The 24,732-nt window shown below is 44.6% G+C and overlaps 1 long non-coding RNA gene across 1 annotated transcript; it reads right to left on the bottom strand.

Moving 5' to 3' along the window:
• Positions 1-437: 437 nt before the first annotated feature.
• On the bottom strand, positions 438-19,802 carry LOC147018457 (uncharacterized). The gene is made up of 3 exons (XR_015062802.1): positions 19,474-19,802; positions 13,300-13,407; positions 438-569 (listed from the first exon to the last, which is right to left on the bottom strand). It is a non-coding gene; the product is annotated as an uncharacterized LOC147018457 (long non-coding RNA).
• Positions 19,803-24,732: the final 4,930 nt, after the last annotated feature.

Consider the following 24,732-nt stretch of genomic DNA (forward strand, 5'->3'; position numbering starts at 1 on the left):
GTGGTGTCAAAGATGGCAAACAGAGGAGAAAACTCGTTCGTTGTCGCTATGGTCATTCATTCAGCCAATCAAACTAAATCCTGAGAGTTTTCAGCTTCATAGTCTTGGTGATGTTGAACAAAAGGTCACCACCAAATACTGACATGGTGAGTGACTCGTGAATAGGAATGAGAAAAGGCTTGTAAGGACATGTGTGAGAACTCCGCCATGTCATGACGATGAGCTTCCTTTTAAAGAGGACCTCGCAGCATTCTCCGTGTCCATTGGCTCCCTGGAGGGACCCCACCGATTGGCCACGAGTGTTCACGTTTGCTTTATTAGAAATATTAGCAAAATGTAGAGCAAAATTAATGTCACAACACTACCTCCCCACCCCCCCCCCTTTCACTGATCAACGATGATGAAGACGTCAGCCCTAATTAAATACCTGCACAAATCTCTGAAGCCAATGGAATGTCTGCCGGAACGAGTTTTCCTCACGTATGATGCATATGTCGATGGGGGTGAACTCGGTGCTCTTGTGTGTGGGCTCACAGGAAGAGTACAAGTTGATGTAGCTGGAGTATGTTCTGCAAAAGCAGTGGGATGAGTTGTATCAGACTCTTTATACGTGTACGTAGCATGGGTACAAGATGGGTACAAGACAAAAGATCTTGAGTTTGTCTAAACTGGCAGTTTCAGACTTTCCATTAAAATCAAGGATGAAGTAATGTCCTTCCTGGTAATGATTTGGAAGGGGCCCTGGTAGGGAGGATGCAGAGAAGCCCTGAGAGTGTCGTCCAATACAAAAACATGGGTACAAGACAAAAGATCTTTGGACAGATGTGTGGAACTCCACTGAGCTCTGGTGGGGATATGATGTAACTCACTCATTGTCCTTCACAGTACAGAGACATGGCAGAAGTAAATAGACACCATTATTTTTAAAGAATTATTTGTTTCACATTTGAAGAACATTTGATCCACTTTTAGCTCACCTGTTCGAAGAACAGAGAGCTATAGCGATACCCCTGGCGTGAGCGTGAGCGTGAGCGTCAGCATCAGTGTGAGCGTGAAAATGTTAAAGTTTTTGGTGCAAGTTATTTCCTTTCTAATGTTTTTCTACCACACTATTTTTACTCATTACAATATACAAATACATATATTGCTTTAAAATTATTTGGCTCAGACTTCACTGCAATGCTTTATAAAAAATATTATTACACTAGTCTTTTAAAAACGATAAATGTATAAACAGGCGAGCATTGGGTGGCTTTGACACCACTCTGGTTATACTTACACGAGTATTTGGTAGAATTGCCATTTGCAGATTTCAATGCTTTTACTCTTTCAAACATAGAACTAACGAGTTCTGAAATTTTCTCTTGTGGGATTTCTGCCCAGACTTCACACAAACGGGTTCGCAATTCTGCCCGTGATGTTGTTTTCCTGGACTTTTTCCGCACAGCTCGATCCTATATGGCCCAGAGGTGTTCAATGGGGTTCATGTCAGGAGACTGACTTGGCCATGGAAGTCGCTGGATCCCATTTCTGCCTTGCCATTCTTTGGTCTTTTTTGCAGTGTGTCATGGAGCTCCATCTTCCATGGACAGAGTGTTGTTTTTGACAATCTGACCAGTGGAGAAGACAGGGAGATGTCCATCCTCGAGGATATAAATGTATGTCATAGAGTGGATGTTGCCAACACACTCCACAAGCTCTGACCGACCAGCGCTCCAGATTGCTCCCCACACCATCACTGAAAAACCACCGTGTTTGACAGTTGGCAGCAATCGGTTCAAAGAGAACTGTTGACTGGGAAGTCTCCAGACCCATACACGTCCAGTGTCAGAAAATTGAGCAAATTGGGACTCATCTGAAAAAAAATGACAGTTTACCAAAACTCCAAGGGTCTGGTGCCCATCTCGTCAGCCCACTTCTTTCTCCTTTGAATGATGGCTGATCTAAGAAGAGGTTTTCTCCAAGTTGCTCTCCCATAGTAGCCCAGTTGATGAAGGTACCACACGACAGTTCTTGAGCTAACTTGGACCTCCTCTGCAACATCTGCTGCCTTGCAATGGGGAGTTTTCTCAATGGACCGCTTGACAGCTCGAAGACATCTTTCTGAGGGCCCAGGTCGACCAAAACGGGAAGCTGTGGATTCTTTACTTTCGCTGGTGAATAGCACAATCACCCGATTGACCGTAGAAAGCGGAATGCCAAGGTTCTGAGCTATCTGCCGCTGGCTGACTCCACCTTCCGATTGGCCAACAATTCGTCCTCTTTGAAAATTGCAAAAGGTCGTGTGCTCCCTGGGTTTGAGACAGAGCTAATTGTCATACACGACCCAGAAACTCGTTTCTGCAAATAAATAGTTGAATATTAGTACAAACCACTGAGTAAAACTTGCTTTATACAGATGAAATGAATAAATTTAAGGTGTCTATTTAATCTTGTCATGTCTCTGTATGTCCACATATAATAATTGCTCGGGTCCAAATCAGTGTGAATGTTAGTCAGAGCAACAAACTATCCAGGAAGACGAAGTGTTCATCCAAAGTGTTCATCCAAGGAAGACGAAGTGATGATATATCAGCTATATATCATCCGGTTATATCAGAACGAGCTGATTCGTCGCCCGGTCATGAATTGTTTCGCCCTCACATGGGGCCAATCAAAAACTACATAAGGCCTTTTTTTTTGGGGGGGGGGGGGTAATTTACGTAACGTAATTATCATGTGGTCATGCACCGTGAGGTCTGACGGGCTTAACTAAACGTAAATATTATTCGACGTATGATTAAATTTTCTGGGGTCCTTCATCGTCATGAACACTCAACCCCCCAAAAAAACAATGGAAATCTGACATACTGCGTGCTCTGACGTATTGCGAGTTCTGACGGGCTTGGTTAAACATTTCTATTATTTGACATATGATTACATTTTTCGGGGTCCCTCATCATGAATAACACTCGACCCAAACAAAGCCAATTGAAATCTGATGCAACAAACCTAGGGAGTATATAACCAGCAAAAGCCTACAGGCCTGATATCTTAGGCCCAGGATGGTGGGAGGCCACATTATTTAGTCTGGGTGCCTGGTGGGTGGAGTCAAGCGACAAATGTGGGTGGGTGCACATTGACCAATGGCTATTCGACCAATGGGTGCACATTTCAAAAATCGACCCCCAACAACTTCAACAGCAACAGTAACAGCAGCAGCAACGCAGAGTTCTCATGGACCTGCGACATGTTACAGGAAAAAATAAGCGATTTGGTTGTTCGTCGCCAGACTGACTCATCGCTGCCAATCCCTGGCTGTGGCAATTCTCAACTGCAAAACAGAGTGGACTGCGAAAACAGCAAGACTGAACACATTTGTGTGCATCCATTTGTGGAAGGGGGGTTTATTTGTGTCCATGACCTGGGTATTACCAAGATGTATCCAAAATTTGATGGAGATTGGGCTAGTCCTGTTTTTTTCTACGATTCTTCAGATGTACAAAAACATATATACATACATACACACAGAAAATTGCCTTTTTAATAATAGTGGGATGATATGAGGTTGCAATTCAATCTGATTTGCCTTCCAGGAAGAAGAAAAAAAAGGAAAATTGTTTGAAAGCAATTGCCTTACCGCAGGATTTAGTGTACCAGGGGAAAGAGGATGTGTATGATAACTGCAGACAAAATGTGATAAATTTGTGCCCAAAGGAAAGCAGGACTTTGTGGAAGAATCCGCAGATAGCATAAATATCAAGGAAGGCAGAGATGGAGGACCAGTTCTGAAGTGAGAGAGCAGTTTGCTTCTCTGCCATTCAGCCTGAGTGTCAGTCTCCCTCCCTCTCTCCTCATATGCTGCCTCCCTCTCTCCTCATATGCTCCCCCCTCTCTCCTCATATGCTCCCTCCCTCTCTCCTCATATGCTCCCTCCCTCTCTCCTCATATGCTCCCTCCCTCTCTCCTCATATCCTCATATCCTACTTACTCACGTCAAGATGCCTCCTCCATGTCCATGGACCAAGCAACTTAACACAATGCTATAATCCTCATTAGATTCTTCCATCTACCCCCACAATTGTCACAATATAGATATATACACAAAGATACCCGTCGTTGCCTGGCTATATGATACGAGGAGATATATGAGGATATGAGGAAAGAGGGAGTGAGGATATGAGGAAAGAGGGAGTGAGGATATGAGGAAAGAGGGAGGAGCATATGGGGAGAGAGGGAGGGTGGACATGAGGAGAGAGGGAGGGCAGACATGAGGAGAGAGGGATGGAGGACATGAGGAGAGAGGGAGGGATGGAGGATATAAGGAGAGAGGGAGGGAGGATATGGAGAGAAAGCGAGGGAGGGCACACATGAGGAGAGAGGGAGGAAGGATATGAGGAGAGAGAGAGGGAGGTTGTGAGGAGAGAGGGAGGGAGGATGGACATGAGGGGAGAGTGAGGGAGAATATTAGGAGAGAGAGAGGGAGGTTATGAGGAGAGAGGGAGACTGACTGTTTATGCCTTTTATTATAAAAAAAAAATATATATATATAAAAGGGGTGTACAGGGTCAGTATTTCAACAATTTCAGTAATTCAGAACATGATAGTCATAAAGGAGGAAGAAAAAAAAAAGTCAACAATTCATGGTTGGGGAGAAAGGAAAATCATTAAGAAGCCGTCAACAAGTTTACACATGGCATCTTTGAGTGCCCATTTTTTCTCAAAAAGTGGTAAATTATTGTTCATTATGTAAAAACAGTGATAAAGTTTTAAACTTTCACTCACAATAGCTTTATAAGTAAGTAATACATTGTGAGCGGTAATAGCAGCATTCTCCATTTTTGCCTTCCTGGGCTTGTAAATTGCAAACTTCGCTTGGCCAATTATAAAATTTACGAAAACTACTTTCTTAAAGGAAGAGGGGCCAGTAAGACCAATGATAAAAACATTGTAATTAGATTGAAAACCAGGTTTATTAAAATTTTGTTGGAGGAGATTAAAGAGGGTTTATATACGGGGTAACGTTTCAATGGACGCACAGAAAGGGCAGAGGTAAGCATGAGAGGCAGAGAAACGGTTCAGTAAAACATTACAAGGTGAAGCCCAGTGAACTAATTTCCATTGGATATCTTACAGCTTATTTTGGGGTAAGTAGGAAATAAAACCCTTTCCAGTTGGGTTGGGTGGGTGGTGTTGAAGATAGAATCTCTTGCCATCAAAACCTCGGGTACTCCAATAGTACCACTGCATGGGAAACTTTGATGAAGGCATTGCACCAATCTTTCTTTGAAAAGGAGGTGAGAGATAATGGAGGGTTGATAGGCTTGTCTAAGCCAGGTGAGGGATCATTTGTTGAAGAGTACACAACGAGTTTGTGTAAAAAGGCCGGTTTTGGTTTCAGCAGTTGTTCCGGGTGAAGGTCTAATACTCTGTCGAGTGCTGCAGCAAGTAGAGCATTCCTTGAAGAAACCGTGAGATAGTTCTTCCAGACCTTACTCCGGTTCTTTCCACCAGTGCAGTAGCGCGAGGCCACCGATTCACAGCTCCGGTGTTGAGGTCCTTTACTCGGAATAGGCCAGCATCAGTGAAACGCTGGATTAGTGCTCTTTCGTTTAAGCTGGGGTTTTTTTGTACACCTTGTCGAGGCTCGTATGAACGCTAATAAAGCTAACACACAACGCACAGCAAGGGGGGGCATGAGACAAGAGGGGCAGGAGTGGGAAGGACAAAACAGTGGGGAACAGACATTAGGAGATATGTGGAAGGGAGAGGGATGGGGCGAGGAACACGGGGTTTACAAGATGGACATTACAGGGACTTTCAGGAAGAAAAGCAGGGAATTTGAAGGAGATAGGTTTGGGGTGGATTAACGGCGGTAGAAAAGATCGAGGATTTGGATGGGGGATGATAAGAGGTGGTGGTGAACAGTTGTTTTGAAGGCCTGGAGGGAAGAATGGGATTTAAAATAGTCAGGGAGTTTATTCCAAAGGCGGGGAAAAAAAGAGGAATGAAAGAGTGAAGGTGAGCAGTGATTCGTGATTTTGGTAGTTTTACCAGAAGGGGGTTGTTGGCGGACCTTGAGCGCCCTGCAGAAATGTGGTGGGGACAAATCGCAGAGAGAGCGGGGAGGGGGGAGACCAGAAAGGAGATGGTAGAAGACAGAAAGACCACCGACCTGCCTGCGGTGAGAGAGTCAGAGGCCCAAAGACTCAGCCTCATCATGGGAGATGCCAATGATCTGAAATGCCTTGGTTTCCCCAGCGTGAAGCCGAGAAAGGTGGGAGGCAGGAGCACCAGCCCAGAGGGGAGAGCAGTACTCCATCAGGGTGTGGGCAAAAGATTTGTATGTGGTCAGGAGCTCAAGTGGGCCGAGGAAGGACTTTTGCAGGATGTTGGATTCCCAGTCGGCGACTGGCTTTGGAGACCAGGTTGGAAATGTGGCTTTCCCAGGAAAGATAATGGCAGATATTGAGACCCCAGGCAGATCCAAGTCTGCCTGCAGTCTGTAGTAGGCAGTGTGTCAGCAGCTTCCATAATAAAGCCTCCTCACCATATCAAAGTTGCAAGATGAAACGGAGCCAGAAGCACATAATTCAGCTACGAATGTCAATGAGACCGTGTCCACCTTTAGTAAGCGGCACGTAAGTTACGGCAGGTTGTAACCAATGCTTCCCATTCCAGAAGAAGTCGATTATGTTTCTCTGAAGCCTGGTTAAGAGGTTGTCAGGAGGTTGTCGGGATATCATCTTATGCCATAGCATGGAGGTAATCAGGTTATTGATTATCAGGGTTCTTCCACGATAGGAGAGTTTACAAAGGAGTCCTTTCCAGCGGGTTAGTTTTTGCGTCACCTGGTCTAGTTGTCCTGCCCAGTTCTGTAGCTCAAAGGTGTGATCGCCCAGAAAAACTCCAAGGTGGTTTCACTCCATTTTGATGCTGGCTCAATCCTCCTGGTAAGGTTATTGGTGGGCAGTCTCCAACCCCAGCCCAAAGGGCATAAATATTTCCCCAGCTTTACTGGCCAGAACAAGCTTGACAATACATCTCCAATGTCTGAGCCATTACAGTAACGTCAGCATTGTGATAAAAACCCCCACAAATATTATCTGCGTAAGTAGAGACTAAGCAATGAAGCGAGGATAGATCCAGTAAAGGCGGAAAGGTGAGTACGTTATTGAAATTAGAAGAGGTTCAATGGCGAGAGAATACAGAAGCCCAGATAAAGGGCAACCCTGTCGCACACCCCATTGTATAGCAATGGGAGAGCATAGCACTTGGTTGACTAGATATGCTTCAGTATAAAAGTTTAATATACTAGTGCATGCCCGTAGATGCGTGGCCGTACGTGCAAAACTTCCCCCCCTCCCCCCGCAAAAAACTCAAACCGCGTGCCAGAAACAACAACCACACATGCCGTTCCTTCACCTACGTGTCCGTATGTGCATGTCCGTACGTGCATGGCCGTACGTGCATGGCCGTACGTGCATGTCCATACGTGCGTGTCCATACGTGCATGTCCGTACGTGCGTGGCCGTACGTGCGTGTCCGTACGTGCGTGTCCGTACGTGCGTGTCCGTACGTGCATGGCCGTACATACAAAATTTTTTTTTTAACTTTCAAACTGCGTGCCAGAAACAACAACCACACAGGCTGTTCCTTCGCTCTCGCGTGCCCATATGTGCATGGCCGTACATGCAAAAAAAAAAACTTTCAAACAACTTACAGGCCATTCCTTCGCTCTCATAAACTATCCAAAATTCACTATCCAAAAGTAGTGCGTGCCCGTACGGAATGTTCACATCATTCCACGAATTATCGCTTGCAATGAAGTAACAACTGCTGTGATACTTACACACAGAGTTAATTAAAATCAAGTTTACCTCCCTGTCTTTGCTTGCCATGACATTCACTGCCATTTACCATTGGCACTCCTACCCCACGGTAACTAAGGCACCGATCGATCCCCATCGTAACCAGCACGGCACGTGACGTCATCGTCGGCCGGCCGTGCACCGGCCTACGCAGCCACACCCACGCAGCAACGTGTCCTGTGATTGCAAACTAAATGGCGCATCGGCCACGCCTACGCAGCACGTGTCCTGTCATTGGTTGGTAAATAAATGGCCATAACTTGGGAATCACTTGTCCGATTAATATCAAATCTTGAAAAGGCACATCCTCAGGTCCCCGGCAATATAGCTGGCAAGTTTCAATTAGATCGGACCAGTGGTTGTCGGGAAACAGCAGTCACAGACACACAGAAACACAGACACACAGACACAAACACACACAGACACACACACAGACACACACACACACACAGACACACAGAGATTGCTGGAATTATAGATAGATGAAATGAGGTCAATGAGATGACAAATGAAGGGGTTGAATGCAGACTGCGGAGCAATGAGTAAGGAAACCCGTCGTTGTGAATCGTTTTTAACCACCAAATTGAGATGTATTTCGTTGGCAAGCATGTCGAGTAGAGCTGAATTCCTTAACACTTCCAAAGGCCACAGCGTTTTGACAATTGGAAACAAAAAAAGTTGTGCACTTTTTTTGATAAATTATTTTTGGAACAATTTTTCTTCAATAAATAAATAATAATAAAAATCGTCTCCATGTACATTGTACATACCTTTATCTCGTTAACACCTCTTCATAAACAACATCGCTGAGGAAACGGCGCTTCTTCTTTGTTTCCTCGTCCAGGGCAAGAATACGGAGGCTTTTAATGGACAATTATTCAATTCGCGCCAACGTATTTTGCCTTTTCGCAAGGAAAAACACGAAGGGAAGAGAAGAGAAGAGAAGAAACCCGTAATGGCGAACACGGCTGATTTTCTCTTCCCCATCGACCACGGCTACGCAGCAACGTTTCCTGTCATTGGTTGATAAAAATGGCCGCAGCAACGGTTCCTGTCATTTGTTGGTAAATAAATGGCCATAACTTGGGAAGCACTTGTCCGATTAATATCAAACCTTGGAAAGGCACATCCTCAGGTCCCCAGCAATATACCTGGCAAGTTTCAATTAGATCGGACCAGCGGTTGTCGAGAAACAGTGGTCACAGACACACACACACACACACACACACACACACACACACACACACACACACACACACACACACACACACACACACACACACACACACAAACACACACACAGATTGCTGGAATTATAGATAGATGAAATGAGGTCAATGAGATGACAAATGAAGGGGTTGAATGCAGACTGCAGAGCAATGAGTAAGGAAACCTGTCGTTGTGAATCGTTTTTACCACCAAATTGACATGTATTTTGTTGGCAAGCATGTCGAGTAGAGCTGAATTCCTTAGCACTTCCAAAGGCCACAGCGTTTTGACAATTGGAAACAAAAAAAGTTGTGCACTTTTTTTGATAAATTATTTTTGGAACAATTTTTCTTCAATAAATAAATAATAATAAAAATCGTCTCTATGTACATTGTACACACCTTTATCTCGTTAACACCTCTTCATAAACAACATCGCTGAGGAAACGGCACTTCTTCTTTGTTTCCTCATCCAGGGCAAGAATACGGAGGCTTTTAATGGCCTATTATTCAATTCGCGCCAACGTATTTTGCCTTTTCGCAATAAAGGAAAAACACGAAGAGAAGAGAAGAGAAGAAACCCATAATGGCGAACGCGGCTGAGTTTCTCTTCCCCATCGTCCATGGCTACGCAGCAACGCTTCCTGCCATTGGTTCATAAAAAAATGGCCACAGCAACGGTTCCTGTCATTGGTTGGTAAATAAATGGACATAACTTGGGAAACACTTGTCCGATTAATATCAAACCTTGAAAAGGCACATCCTCAGGTCCCCAGCAATATACCTGGCAAGTTTCAATTAGATCGGACCAGAGGTTGTGGAGAAACAGCGGTTACACACCCACACAAACACACACACACACACACACACACAGATTGCTGGAATTATAGATAGATGATATAAAAATAGGACCAAAGCCAAAGCCTTCAAAGATTCTAAAAAGATCGGTGTGATCGATAGTCAAAGGCTTTTCCTTGGTCAATAAAAACTAGGTCAACATTCTTTTTAAAATTATTACAAAACCGAATTGTGTCACGGATAAAATAGTATGTCTAGGAATGCAAAAAGACTGGTGCTCTACTAGTACTACTAAAAGGTTCATCACACTTTTTAAATGACAAGATAAAACTTTGGCTAAAATTTTGTAATCTGTACATAGAACAGAGATGGGACGCCAGTTTTCAATCAATTGAGAGTCACCATTTTTGGAATTAAGGAGGTGACTGCTCTCCGACAGCTCCGTGGTAGTTGCCCATCCATTAAAAACTTTCATTGAAGGCCTGTAATAGGTGAGGTCCAAGAAAGTCCCAGAAGTACAATAAAAATTTATTGTCAGCCCATCAAGTCCAGGAGCTTTGTCATGTTCCAGGGTAATGAGGGAAGCAGTAAGTTCGCACAGGAAAAGGGGGCTTTCTAGCTGTTGTTTCCGTTCTTCTGCTGAGGTTGGGAGGGAGGAGACGAGTTCAGATATAGCATCTGGATTTATGTTATGACGTGCAAACAATTGGTTGAAATGATTCCAAGCAGCGTGCCTGATTGGAATGTCCTCACAAAGGAGCTTCCCATTATGAAGTAGCCACATTATCTGTGGGGACACAATTTCCTTATGAAGGTTAAAGAAAATTTTTGTTAGGGAATCAAGGTTGTGTATACATTTCATTTTTAACCGTATAAATGCACTCTGTGCTCGCTTTTCAGATATAGAAATCAGCAGAGAAGTTTTTCCATGGATTTGCTGTTCTATTTTAAAATGGGTTATATTATTTGTCCCATGAAGCTATTCCTGCAGTTTTAGGATTTCATCCTCAAGGAGTGTTTTACTTTTTTGCTCAATTTGAGCACTATATGCAAGGTATTGCTGGCAAGAGTCTGTGTGTTTTAGTATTGTCCCACCATTGCTTTAAATTACAGAAATCAAATTTAGAGGCAACTACGACACACCATACCTCCAGCTAGCGTTATTTGCGTCCGACGAGAGATGATGATTCGTACATAATGGGACTGACACAAAAATCAAGAAGGGATTACTTGCGGTCCGAATTGTATTTTCTGATCACAATTTTGATCTATATTTTTCTGCCGTGAGACTTTGTCATATTTCCAAGAAATTAAGGGAGATTTGGAATAAAAATCATAACAAACATTATCATCACTGGACTCCTTATTTTTCTCGATGCAGTGGACACGAAGCGTTATGTACGAAACCATTATTTCATCAGATAGGGTAGATGCCAGAAAACCCGAATAGGGAGACAAAACATCATCAAAACATAAAAGAGTCACCAAAGTTCACATTCTGAGTCACCACACTCAAAATAACTGTCAGATAAGAAACGTACAGTAAAATAAAATTTTTACCAATCAAACTAACATTTCTAAAATTAAAATACCCGTATTCTGTTGCTTTAATTCATCTTTAATAAAACAGGGAAATGGAGAGTATGATATTGCCGGTTTCTACAGGTTCCCCAAGATGTCCACTTTCATTTCTGACCATTGATGGTTTGTCTAAATACCTCATAATAGTTTTTTGTGAAATTTCCCACAAACATACCACAGCATACCCACTTTGTGAGCCATGCACATATTAAAAACAATATGGCTGCTGAACCATGTGACCGAAGACATCTTCAATTTTTTTCCCCCCATACAATTTAGCACGAGATGACCCTTAAAAAGTTTCATACTGATCGGATAAGCGTTCAATGTATGCAATTATGATATCATAGCATCACATGACATTATCAAAAAAAAACTCATTTCCCATGGGGAGTACTCGACACGTGCCAAGATTAAATTTTTTTCCATGGAGCTTTTTCGAAATACAGTGGTCCAAAGTTATTTCATTTTTCCAACATGGCTACCACACCACATGACCTATGATGCCATAACTATCACAAAAACATTCAACATTAGTCACACCTTCATTGAAAATTTTGCGTCAATCGGATAAGCGGTTGCAGAGAAAACAGAGAAAATTAACACGGACGGACAAAATAATCACCGAGGTATGTGTGCGGTTTTTCAAAATTTCAAAATGTGCTTTTTTCGAAAAATGGATTTTTCAAAATGTGCGGTGGCCATCTTGTATTTTTCCAATTATGGGCTTCAGGGGAAATATTCAGCTTGGCACGATATCTGAAATCATTCAGTACATATCAAACCAAATACGATTTCTGCCAAATTTGGTGCTTTTACCACAAAACACAATTTTTTTTCACAAATCTTCCCCATTACAACAATAGACACAACTAAGAGTGACCAATAATAATCGATGGCAAGAGACAAGTCCAGAATCGTTCACCTAACTTTGGAAGCAGATCCCTCAGAGGAGAGTAGGAAAGGTGCCATCCATTTCCTTTTACTGATGATTCTATTTGATACGAATGGGTTGCACTCGTTCTTATCAAATACAATCGTCAGCAAAAGGAATTCACCTCTTTTTTTTTTTAGAAATGGCTTAGACGATCACATATTGAGCCAGGATAAGTACTGGTTGACAACATTTCCTGCCAGTCAGTATTGATCAGTAATTAGGACTCCATGCATTAACTTATCAATACTTTCTCTCGAGTAACTGCAAAAGCCAATAACTCATTACTCTATCAGTGCTAAAGAATAGCCAAGAAGTCGGTTAGGGTTTGAGCGGTGGAAATGAACGCCAAATTGCAATGGAATCTTGGCTCACCGTGACAACTTAGTGATTTTGGGTTGAGGATAACCAAAGGAAGTCAGTAACAGGAGGTGGGCGTTTATTGTCTCTTCTCGTCTCATGGAATATATTAAAGGAAACTGTGCATTCATTAAAAAAAAAAACATGCCCTGTGGAATTAGGCAGAACAGGAAATCAAAGTAAGTGAAGGGATTGCTTGGAGTGCAGGAAGAGTTGGGAGTGAGTATAGCAAGTGCAGGGATTGCAGGAATTGCTGGGAGTGTATTGAAATTGAAGGTGGTGCAGGAACAGGTATTTCAGAACGATGGATGTAGGAATTGCTTCGAGTGTTGATGAGGGGAAACAGAAGCAGCCAGAATAACCATAAGAAAGTGTTTTATCCATGCATTATATATATATATATATATATATATATATATATATATATATATTTTTTTTTTTCTATAGGATAAACAAGCAGAGAAGGCCCATGTATAAAGCAACCGAAGTTCCATCTCATTTTACAAAATCATTCCTTTATAGAAAGTCATAGTTCTGTATGCTAAGGTAAATATGGACCGTTATTTACCTCTTTTGATGGGTATTCATTCCTTGTCCTTTCCAGTGACACTCAGAACTCTCTGGAGGAAAGCTCCCTCCCACAATTGGACCTTCAAACCAATAATGGCATGCCGTACTAAAAGATGGAATAAGAGAGAAGTTTGAGATGTATAATCCCATACGATCAACAATCTTCTGAGTTATTGGCAAACACAGGATACCGCGAACAGGGTTCAGGAAATTAAAAGCACCACGAGAAAAACAAAAAGTACAGCTTCCTTTAGAGGATTCAAACCTGAAAAGTCAAACAGACTCCTCTCCCAGGCCACACTCAGGAGATGCATGCGAAAAAGTACAGCACAGAGTGTAAGCGAGAAAAAAAAATAAAAGTTGAAAAAGATTCACAGAGAGCTCATTGAAATGACATTGTGGGAGAGAATTTCATTAAAAAGAGCTTAGCCAGGGAGAACTGCCAAGAATACCCAGTTGATTCCACCACGTGGAGGTTCGGAGCAGACGGAGGGGAGTGAACGCACATCTGGCAAAGGACGTTTTCTCTGCAGGTATAGCGTGGCACACGCAGGGGGTTGGGAGGGGGGGTGGACATCACACCTCACAACTCACTTTTCATTTAATTACTATTGACTGGGGGCATTTGAACACACCTCTGGAGCCCATATTGCGAACCTCGGACGGTAAAAGGACATGTTACTCGACTCGTTCCAAGGCTGTCTTTGCGTGTACCACCCAGGGCATCCTCAATATTTGCCACCTGCAAGGAGGTGGCTGGAGTGTTAGTGGTGTTTTGAAAATTAAACTCCTTTTAACTCTTCCTTTAATTCCCCAGAGCAAATCCCCTTTATAAAGAGCAAAGGCCAACGAGGTTTGAGTGTTTGCAGAACAATCACTGTTACATTCAGATGGAGCATCGGAGTCAGATGTATCCAACGAAGCAGAAGGCGAAAACACGAATTCAGCGACAGCAATCGTGGGGTCGTTAAGAATTCTACCTGAATACTCTCAGGCAAGGGAGGGATTCCCCAAACATGACAATTTCTATTGACACAAGCTTGCACGAGGCCATGATGATCTGTTCAAATACATTAAGTGCACAAATACACTCTTGATTGGCACTTAATCAAACAAGATAAAGGAGAACTCATGGAAGCACACACATGCTGTCACACTTGACGATATCCAGAGAGAAGTTTAAGATCAGCAAATGCATCTTCCATTGCAGGTTCGAGTTCAGCCTCACCCTGATGCCAAATAAGAAAAGAACCAATCCAGCTGCAACTGATGCAAACAAGAAGTGAGACCAACAACCAAGTGCAAATCGAACACACTCCAGGCAGCAAAGTTTTCAGCAACACATGTTCCCAGGCATTAATGGAGGGAATGCTGGAAGATCGTAATTGCCTCGGCTCGCACTTCCACGTTATGCCTCAACTTGTCTGCCGTGTTCATTTGCAGCTGACCATATGAAGACTTAGACGTGCACAGATTAATTGCTGACAAATTGAATCCGACATGAAGAGTTTGAAATCAACGTGATAGATTTTTCTGCTTAAACGCATTCGTTGTATTGTCAGAGAAAGCTTTCCTGAGAAAAGTTTGCGCAAAGAGTGCTTTTGGGTTTCTGAAAACAACTTCCAACAACCTGCCAGACCGGTGGGCAAAAGATGCTTCGAATTCAACATCGTTCCTCTAATACCTTATTTCCTCCTACAACATAAAAATGCATTACCTTCTGAAATGGGGTAACCAGGCAGTCGTGCCATGGTGGAAGAGCTGAAAAGTTGCACGATCTTGGCAATCCCTCATACAGTACAAGAATATGGCAGTCAACTGCTCCTTAAGCAGATGGGCTTTTAGGTGACTCAGGAGCCCTATTCTTGGTCTGATGGTCATAATGTATCGAGTCGATTACATTCACTGTTGATGCAGATGGGATGTAAGTAGGACTGAGGACCTGAATCTTACCAACAAACTGTGCACAGGTTGTGATGTTCCTGACTGGGTAGTAAGGCAATACTTTCTCTTGGCTTAATTGTGGAAATCATCTCATTCAAAACCACACACCCATCCCCTCCACCCACCCCCAAGTTTGCATGCAGCCCTCAAAGTAAATCACATGATGGCCTGTCCTCCCAAGTTGAAAAGATTGCGGCAACGTCATTTTTTTTTCTTCTTGTTTTTTTGGGGGTTTGAGTATATCCTTCTATATATTCACTATCCGTCACTTCTCTGTCCAACATACTATTGGATGAAGAGTATGCGTTTTTTGATTCTCAAGTCAAGCATTTGAAGGCTTTGTCAGCTGCAATTGAGCTTTGATAATTATTTGTGCTGGTGGGGGTAGGACCCAGTCCAATGGTCATGCAGTTAGCTTTGAAAAGGATACCGCCATTATTTTATTTGGTCTTCCAACTAAGGTGATTCCTACCCCCTCCCACCACAATGCATTGGCACGCATTTGTTAGAAACCCTCAGTAACAATGGCGATCGGGGCATAATCTGTCTTGATACATGTCAATGTGAGTGTGTATGTATATGTGTATGTTATGTGTATGGTGTGTGTGTGTGTGTGTGTGTGTGTGTGTGTGTGTGTGTGTGTGTGTTTGTGTGTGTGTGTGTGTGTGTGTCTCGTTGATTGGTATCTACATATGTGGGTATCTACATATCTACATATGTGGAATGGAGTCCTCCCAGGGTGAGCTCAACGTATCCACCTTCATTTTGGAAAGGGGTCATTATTTATGGACCAAGCTGTGAAGTTTTCTGTCCTCAAAGTTTCGTGCCGAGGGCTCTCATCAGGATCGTCACTGAGACCTGGACAGCTTCCAACTGAAGTTAGCTTGCAAGAATATTCCCTCGGATGGTTTTTAGCACACCTGTAAAGTAGTTCCAGGGAGCTGATGTGATGGCACATCGTCAGTCTGTCCGTGCACAAATACTTACAACTTCTTCTCAGAGACTACACATACAATTTCAATGACATTTGACCATAACCTTCATCACCCATGATGGAACAAAAAGGGGGTCTGAAGGAGTCTACAGAGGGAGTTTACGGGGAGGGGGGTTGCATCCACCCCTCCCCCCCCCAAGAGGAATTTGCTTTCTTCTCAGAAACAATGCACACAATTCCAATGAAACTTCACTACAACCTTCATGACCCATGACATACTAAAGTTTGTTCATGACATTTGCTATGGGGGAGTTTAAGGGGGTTGCCCCCCAAAATATGCACTTGCTTTCTTTTCTGAAACCACACACACAATTTCTATGAAACTTGACCACAACCTTAACTGGCCTCCAAAGCCAGTCGCTGACTGGGAATCCTCCGTCGTGCAAAGTCCTTTCTTGGCCCACCTGAGCTCTTGACCACATACAAAGCTTTTGTCCACAGCTTGATGGAGTACTGCTCTCCCCTCTGGGCTGGTGCTCCTACCTCCCACCTTTCTCGATTTCACGCTGTGTAAACCAAGGCATTTAGGATCATTGGCATCTCCCGCGATGAGGCTGAGTCTTTGGGCCTCTCAGTCTCTCACCACAGGCAGTTCGGTGGTCTTTCTGTCTTCTAGCGTCTTCTCTCTGGTCTCTTCCCCCCCCACCCTGCCCTGTCTGTGATATGTCCCCAACATATTTCTGCAGGGTGCTCAAGGTCCGCCAACATCCCCCTTCTGGTAAATCTACCAAAATCACGAATCACTGCTTACCTTCACTCTTTCATTGCTCTTTTTCCCCGCCTTTGGAATAAACTCCCACACTCTCTTCAATCCCATTCTTCCCTCGAGGTCTTCAAAACAGCTGTTGGCCACCACCTCTTATCTTCCCCCATCCAAAACCACAATCTTTTCTACCCCCGTTAATCCACCCCAAACCCAACTCCTTCGAATTCCCAACTTTCCTCCCGAAAGCTCCCTGTCGTGTAAGGACCTAAAAGTCCCTGTGGTGTCCATCTTTTCGTTACCCTGTGTTTCCTGCCCCATCCCTCTCCCTTCCACAGATCTCCTGTTTCTGTTCCCCACTGTTTTGTCCTTTCCTCTCCTGCCCCCCCCCCTTGTTGTGCGACGTGTGTTAGCTCTCATGCGAGCCTTGACAACGTATACAAAAAAAACAAAACCTTTATTACCCGTGATGAACCAAAGTTTGTTTATGGCATTAAAAAAACAAAAATCCATTGGTATTTACTTTCTTCTCCATTATATATTTTGTGGGTCATCCATGCCTACCAGTGGTTGCCTGGTTATCTTATCCAGCCACGACAAGATGAGCACCCAGGGGTACTGCCCCTATGTTTACTGTCTCTGTGAGGTTCTTTGTCATCATTCCTGTAGGTCCAGCTATCACTGGTACAACTTTGGCATTCTTCAACTTCCAGGATCTTTTCACTTCATTCTTAAGGTCTTGGTGTTTGGTCATTTTCTTCCTTTCTGTATCGTTCGTCCAAAAATCACTGCTATTAACACCTCAATCAGCAATGCCTTCTTCTTTTTATTTCTTTGTACCTAGGTATGATATGTGGTCGCAATGCTTTGTTTTCGATGTCCACACTCAATTGGATCATTCGGTCATACGTGAGCAGTAAGTCCATGTTTTCAGTGATTACTTTTGGTTCATGTTCCCACACATTTTCTGGAAATGGGATGTTAAAGTTTTTGTAGATATACCAGTGGATTACTTGACAAAGTCTGTTGTGTCATTGTGTGTACAGCTGTTCTGACATGAATTTGTTTTTGTGTGTGTGTGTTCGGTCATTAAGCATAACATAACATTATCTTTGCTAACCCCACCTTCACCCTTCTCTCTCATTTATTTTTCACTCTGTCTCTCTGTCACCCCATTCTCGCACCCCTGCCTTCCACGGTGTATAGCAACGTTTGGTGAGGCAGAGCTCTCTCCAACTCCCCCCTCCACCACCTTCTCCCTCTGCCCTCTCTCTCCATAAACTCTCTCCCAACCCCCCCCCCCCCTCTTTAAAAACACCCATCAGTGAAGCGACGGGTTGTATTTGGTAATTATTAAATAAAATTGTAAGTGAAAGAAGTCTTTGTTTTGTTCTTATATTGATGTCACATTTAATAAACTGTAATAATATTCAGTGCACTTAAACATCAGGGAGTGGGGGCATTCAGTCAGAGATCAGCTCGTTAGTGGGGGGGGGGGGTTAAGAACTACTGCACCAGCAGAACATTGGTTATGTTGCAAGCTCATGGGGCAAGATACCAGATGGAGGATTTGTGGGTTCTTGGGGGGTTTTTCTGCCTTACAGATAACATTCCTGGTTCTGCAATGACTGCTACAGGGTACTGGTGGAGTCGCTGTTTTCACAGGCTTGTCACCAGAACCCTCGAGGCCTGAACCCAGGTGTAATGTCCTGTCAGCATGCCTCATCATCTCGCGTATAATCTTGGGTCCTCTTCGCTGCAACTTCTCAACTGGAGCCGCATCAAACACCGTATTCCAGGAGGCCCTTCCAAGGCCACTAGTTTGCCCTGTTGGTGCCATCTGGAATGCTACTTGTTTGTCTGCAAAGTTCCATGAGGCCCCTCACCCACTCTTTATTTTACTGTGGGCCCAATCATCTTTCATTGCTTTTCCATACAGGGGGCCCACCTTGGTTTTTGGGCTTGACCCTCCACATGTGCTGTTAAAAAAAATGCCTCGAGGTATCCACACTCACCTCTGAGCTGTCGAGTTTGGTTCAAATGTCAGCTCAGCTATAAACGGTCACATTGGTGTTTCACAGGCAGGACGAGGTATCAATGTTGTGTGCTGTTCCTCGGATGGACGTGAAACTGGGCTGGTCTTCCAGCTTTAATTTATGGATGTTAAAGATCGTATGACGTCATTTGCAAAGAGTAAGCGAGCTATAACTAGCTGGCACCCTGACCAACTTCCTGATTCTTGCTCTAACCTGAATTGCATGTCAAGCTGGGTCAGCCAGTTGGTAAAAGATTTTCAAGGCAAAAACTGTCCCTGGCCAATCCCATGAGGTGAGAATAATTGTGGCCATTAAATACTCATCTTTTGGGAACACTATATGGTCACTTGTTCACACAGACCCAAAACATGACCTGATAAATCAGTGGTGGCAATCACTAGTTGTGGGCAGCCACCCACCTTATTGTTTAGAGAAATTCAACGAATGTCACTAGAAGTTGGCAAAGACTTGATGGTACTAAAATAATTAACCCACCTTACATGAAGTCGGAGTCCTGCACATTAGGGCAGGAATTTGGAATCTGGCCAGTGTGTCAGCACACAATTATATCCACTTCCAAAAGATGCCACGAGGTCTCTGAAGTCCACCATGGAATGCTCCAACATCCACCAGATACTAGGGATGATGATGGATTCCCAGCTTGAGGTTACTCCAAAGGAAAGTGCACACATTGATGCAACATCCTGCCTGCAAGGCCCCAGGATGAATGCTTATAAGGAGAATGCAAAACACTTGTCTTCATTAAAGCCGGTGTCAGTATGCATTGGCAGACAGGGACTTCCGTGGATGGAATCAAGAGAACGATTCCTAAACAAGCAGAAAACGAGAAGAAAAAAGACAACTTTTGGTTGAACTGGGAATGAAACCCAGATTACACAGCTCTACCTCTAAGCTATCCTGTCAACCCATTATAATCTCTTATTCCAGGACGAACTCCCTGTAATGTGATGATGAACACATCATCAAAATATTTCACATCAGGTCAAGATTCAAGGCAACACCTCACATTTAGGCACAGTGATTCTAACCACCAGGATTAATCTGCCATTTACCACTTTCCAAAATCTGGGGTTGGCGACACCACAACTCACTCGATTGGGCTTATACAGCTGTCTCTTGTTCATAGGGCGAAAGACATGACAACAGCACCATATGTTCCATTTTTATTTGTTCCAAGAACGTTAATTAAGAGAATGATGAGAGAGAGCAAGCAGCATGGAGGCAAAAGAGCAATAACGAGACGTTGCTCGTTAGTGCTAAGGGGCCATTTATGTGCTGTGTGAAAGATGACAAACATAAAAGCTAAAGGAATACATTTTGCTTCCAAATATATAAAAATACAACAACAAAAGGATGTGGGTTCAGTTAAGTTGACATGTTGAGTTGTTGCAAAGTTTGAAAGAGAAACACTTGTTCATCATCACACCATTCGAAAGCCTTTATCCCTGAGCAGGGGTCAGCTTTTTGCGGGCTCCAATCACGGTACCCTTTCTTGTGGCAATGTCTTTCCGGCCGGATCCCCTTCCTGACACCAACCCTTTAGTCGCCTTCGACCCTGCAGGGATAATTTCCAGTACACTGGTCCTCATTTCACCAACCTTCGGAAGGATGACAGGCTGAGTCAACCCACCTGATGCTAACTCAGCAGCCAGCGGGGCTCGAACTCAGGACCCCATGAATCCCAAGCCACCGCCTTAACCACTAAAAACCACACCAGGCTCAAAGAGAAACACTTGTTAAAGTAACGATTTACTGTGATAAATCGGACTGTGTCACACGGATGAAATGACGAGGCAATCTAATGCAGTAAAAGGAGAATCGTCCGTCCGTCCGTGTATCGGTCACACTTCGTTCAAAAGGGTTGGCGCCATAGGTGAATGAGCCAAAAATTTTAGGGGGCTACAGATTTGTCCAAATGATGGCTACGGATGTACACTTCAAGCCATTGTGCGGATTTTTGGCTCGCGTTTACTGGTAGTACAAATCCATTTCTTTCTTTCAGATTTCACGAGTTAGTGATCGGGTCGATTTTGCAATTTCATGGGGAACATTTTTGTTTTTTTATTGTAACCTCAACACACGTGGTGATGAACGATGTGAAACAAAGGAAAATGAACAAGGAGAGGCACATTCAAAGTACACCACCCCATGTCAAATAAAATAAATAAATTACAAATCCTCCAACGCAAGACATTGCCGGGGCACCTTTGGCATCCGGTGATGCCACCGTGCAGCATGTGGAGATGGAATTGGGAGGGAGCGGTGGACAATATACATACAAGAGGTGCATTAAGACATTTACATCAACAGGTAACAAAACATGGTGTAAACTAAAGCGACCACTCCACTGGATTGGAGTGCAAACTTCCGGCAGAAATTCAGGTCAAACACAGGCCACATCACGGTCGCCATCCCCCGCCACCACCATCATCCCCATCACCCATTTCCACCCCCACCTCCATCACCATCCCCCACCACCATCACCTATCTCCATCAACATTACCATCATCCCCATCCCCCACCTCATCACCATCCCCCACCATCATTCCCATCCTCCACCTCCATTCCCCACCACCATACCCATCCCCGACCTCTATCCCCACCCCCACCTCAGCACCATCCCCCACCACCATTTCCATCCCCCATCCCCCACCTCCATCCCCATCCCCCACCACCATTCCCATCCCCCACCACCATCCCCATCCCCCACCTCAGGGCCTTGTACGGATTCTTTGTCCCACCATAACGTGCTCGTGATTGTGTAACACCCATTCAAGCACGAGAAAACGTCATTTCGAAAGCGTTTAAGCCCAAGGGTGGATGAAGTCTCGGGAGTCCGGCAGAGTTGCCACTTGCCAGATATAAATTGGATATTTTTTCATATTTTTACGATTATTTTAATCCCGAAAGGAATACAATTGATAATCATTGCAAAAATAGTCAAATATATCCTCACAGAATGTGTATATATAGTGTTCCTGATGTGGGCCAATAAATGAAGCGCCACTTCTGCTTGAGCCAGAGACGTGTGTGTGGTCGATGCTGTTACATGGTGTCAGTTAAGCGAACCAAACGCCACCATGGAAGTCCTAAAGCCTCCCGGACCAATGAGTTTGAAGGCATCGAATGCTGCCGATGCATGGGCCAAGTGGGCCGCACGATTCTCTCACTACTTCAAGGCCGCTGAGCTCAAGAAGAAAAGACGCTGACGTTCAGGTCGCCATTTTGCTAATATTGGCGGGACCGGACTCCCTGGCTATTCAGAAGACGTTCACCTTTGCTGAGGGTGACGATGTGAATGATTATGAGTTGGTGCTGCGGAAGTTCACGGATTACTGCAGACCAAGGAAAAAACTTTGTGTACGAGAGGTATCGTTTTTGGAAACGTGAACAGGAGGAGGGTGAGACGATCGACCAATGGCTCATTGAACTCAGAACGCAAGCAGCCATGTGCGAGTTCGAACCTCAACAAGAACTCATGATTCGAGATAAGATTGTGTTTGGTGTGCGAGACGAGAGATCCAAGGAGAGACTTCTTCGGGAAGGTGAGGTCACACTGCAGAAAGCTTTGGACATATTGTTGTGGATTTGGAAGCTTACTGCACACAACAGCCAGGTCCTATAGATCAGTTATATCGGTATGTGTTATATCGGTAAGTATGTGTTTCTAGGTGGGGTCCCATCCCATGTTTAATGGGTGATTAATTGTATGTGCGCTGTGAGTTATTTTATAGTTCGGATTTTTACATTTTACATTATCAATAACAACTATTACCAACAACCACAACGACGACACCTATCTTCACTTCCTTCCACCATCATCCATCGGCACCATTGCACGCGTGCGTGTCATCAGCACGTACGTGGGTGGAGTCCAGTGTGCCAGGCGGGGTTTCTTTGGACGTTGGCGTCTTGGATTTCGCTCCAAATACGGGCATGGCGCCCCTCTCAGCCAATCAGAGTGGTGCGAGCATGTTTGCCGCCTCTCGACCAATGGGGAGCCAACGCAACATATTGCTGCTCAACTTCCTGGTCAAGGGGTGGAGACATGAGCACCCACCCCCCCGACCAATCTCGGATGGCCAGGAGATCGTGCGACACACCTGTCCAATGAGGAGGGGAATGAGATGAGACAGATCCCTCCCACCTGTCAATAAAGAGGGATAATTGTGTGGGTCGACCGGCTGAGTGAGTCTTCCCGCCGGAAATCGCCTGCCTGTGAGCCGGAGGAGAATCGCTTGTCTGCCTGCCGAGCTGACTTGCTTTGCCTGCTTCGTCACCTGTTTTGCCGGTGAAGCGTGCCAGCGCCCGACGCTACCCTCCGTACCTGATGCTTGGAGTGGCATCGTGTTGCAGGTTCGAGTCCCACCGGGCCAGATCGTCGAGAACTGCACGAAGCAGAAAGGTCCAAGCCAGATCCTTACCTCCAGCTCACCTTCCCTCTGAGCTGGAGGTATCAATAAAGGCCGCAGCCACCATTTCTTTTTTTGGGGGGGGGTGTCTGTGTGTGGGCCCGTCTTTTAAGTAGAAACGTTTAATGCCGCGTGTGTAAATTGCATTCCTTTTATTCGGTTAACTCTGCCTTCTTGCGTGCTCCCCTGCCCCATTATAAATAAATATCCCTTTTGTTAAATATTCCAGCTCGTTTCTGTGTCTTTCATTGGCTTGGCATGGTGTGGATTGAGAAATAGCGAGGCTGTAAATTGTTCATTTGGTCCGACGGGCCTTGGTAACCTCCGCTCAGGTTACACACGGTAACGGCTCGTTCCGCTCGAGGTCCGTCGAGGGTGTGAATTCCCCGGTAGCTTTGCCCATGTGGGTAATTAGGTATATTGAAGTTTGGCAATTGACCCTACCCCACGCGGTCGAATTATTGGCGATTCATGGTCCTCGAAGTGACCCGTGACCTTTCGTAGTTGTCCGAGAGTCACAACCTAAATTCCGGGTGTTCAATGGGAGACGACTCCACTGCTCCACCTAGTGGTCGTTTATCCCCACCCATACCCGGCCCAGTAACAATATGCCATGCCCTCAAATCAAGCAGGCAGCAGCTCAACAGCATGAAGGGTGCCAAGCAAATGTATGCAGTGGATTAAAAGAGACAACAACAACACACCACCTTTCCCGTGCAAGCCAAGACCAAGCCTGCAGCCAGAGCCATGCCAGAGATACAAAAAGGTGACAGGAAAGCCTTACTCGGCCTGTGTGCGAGTACTGTGGCAAGAAACAGTCCTCGGCCGCGCAGGTGTCCAGCATTTGGCAAAACGTGTGCCAAGTGTGGAGGCAATAATCACTGGGCTGCTGTATGCAAGAGTGGTGGCACAAGAAGGGTACGTCTTCTGGATGCAGATCCCGAGCAAGGTACTGAAGAGTTTCTGGTCATAGATTCAGTGCTCATCGGTAACCTGGATGATGGATGGCATCACCCGGTCTGCGGGCAGGTGGCAAGAACAGCTTACAGTTGGCCAGAGTGTGGTGAACATCAAGCTCGACACAGGTGCCCAGGCAAACGTAATCCCGCTTGCTACCTTGAATATTGCAATTCCTGAGCACACCATAACACCCACCAACATCATTCTCACTGCTTTTGGTGATGGCAAGATTCAGCCATTGGATACAACAGTGATTCCATGCAAGCACAAAGGGCAGGACTAGAGAATCATTCTATGTAACTGAGAAAACCACTGTTCCCATACTAGGGCAAAACGCATGTGAGAAGCTGGGCCTTATCAA

The sequence above is a fragment of the Eptatretus burgeri genome, chromosome 10 (genome assembly GCF_056783735.1).
Source record: "Eptatretus burgeri isolate ZD-2024b chromosome 10, Ebu_testis_v1, whole genome shotgun sequence".
Taxonomy (NCBI): domain Eukaryota; kingdom Metazoa; phylum Chordata; class Myxini; order Myxiniformes; family Myxinidae; genus Eptatretus; species Eptatretus burgeri.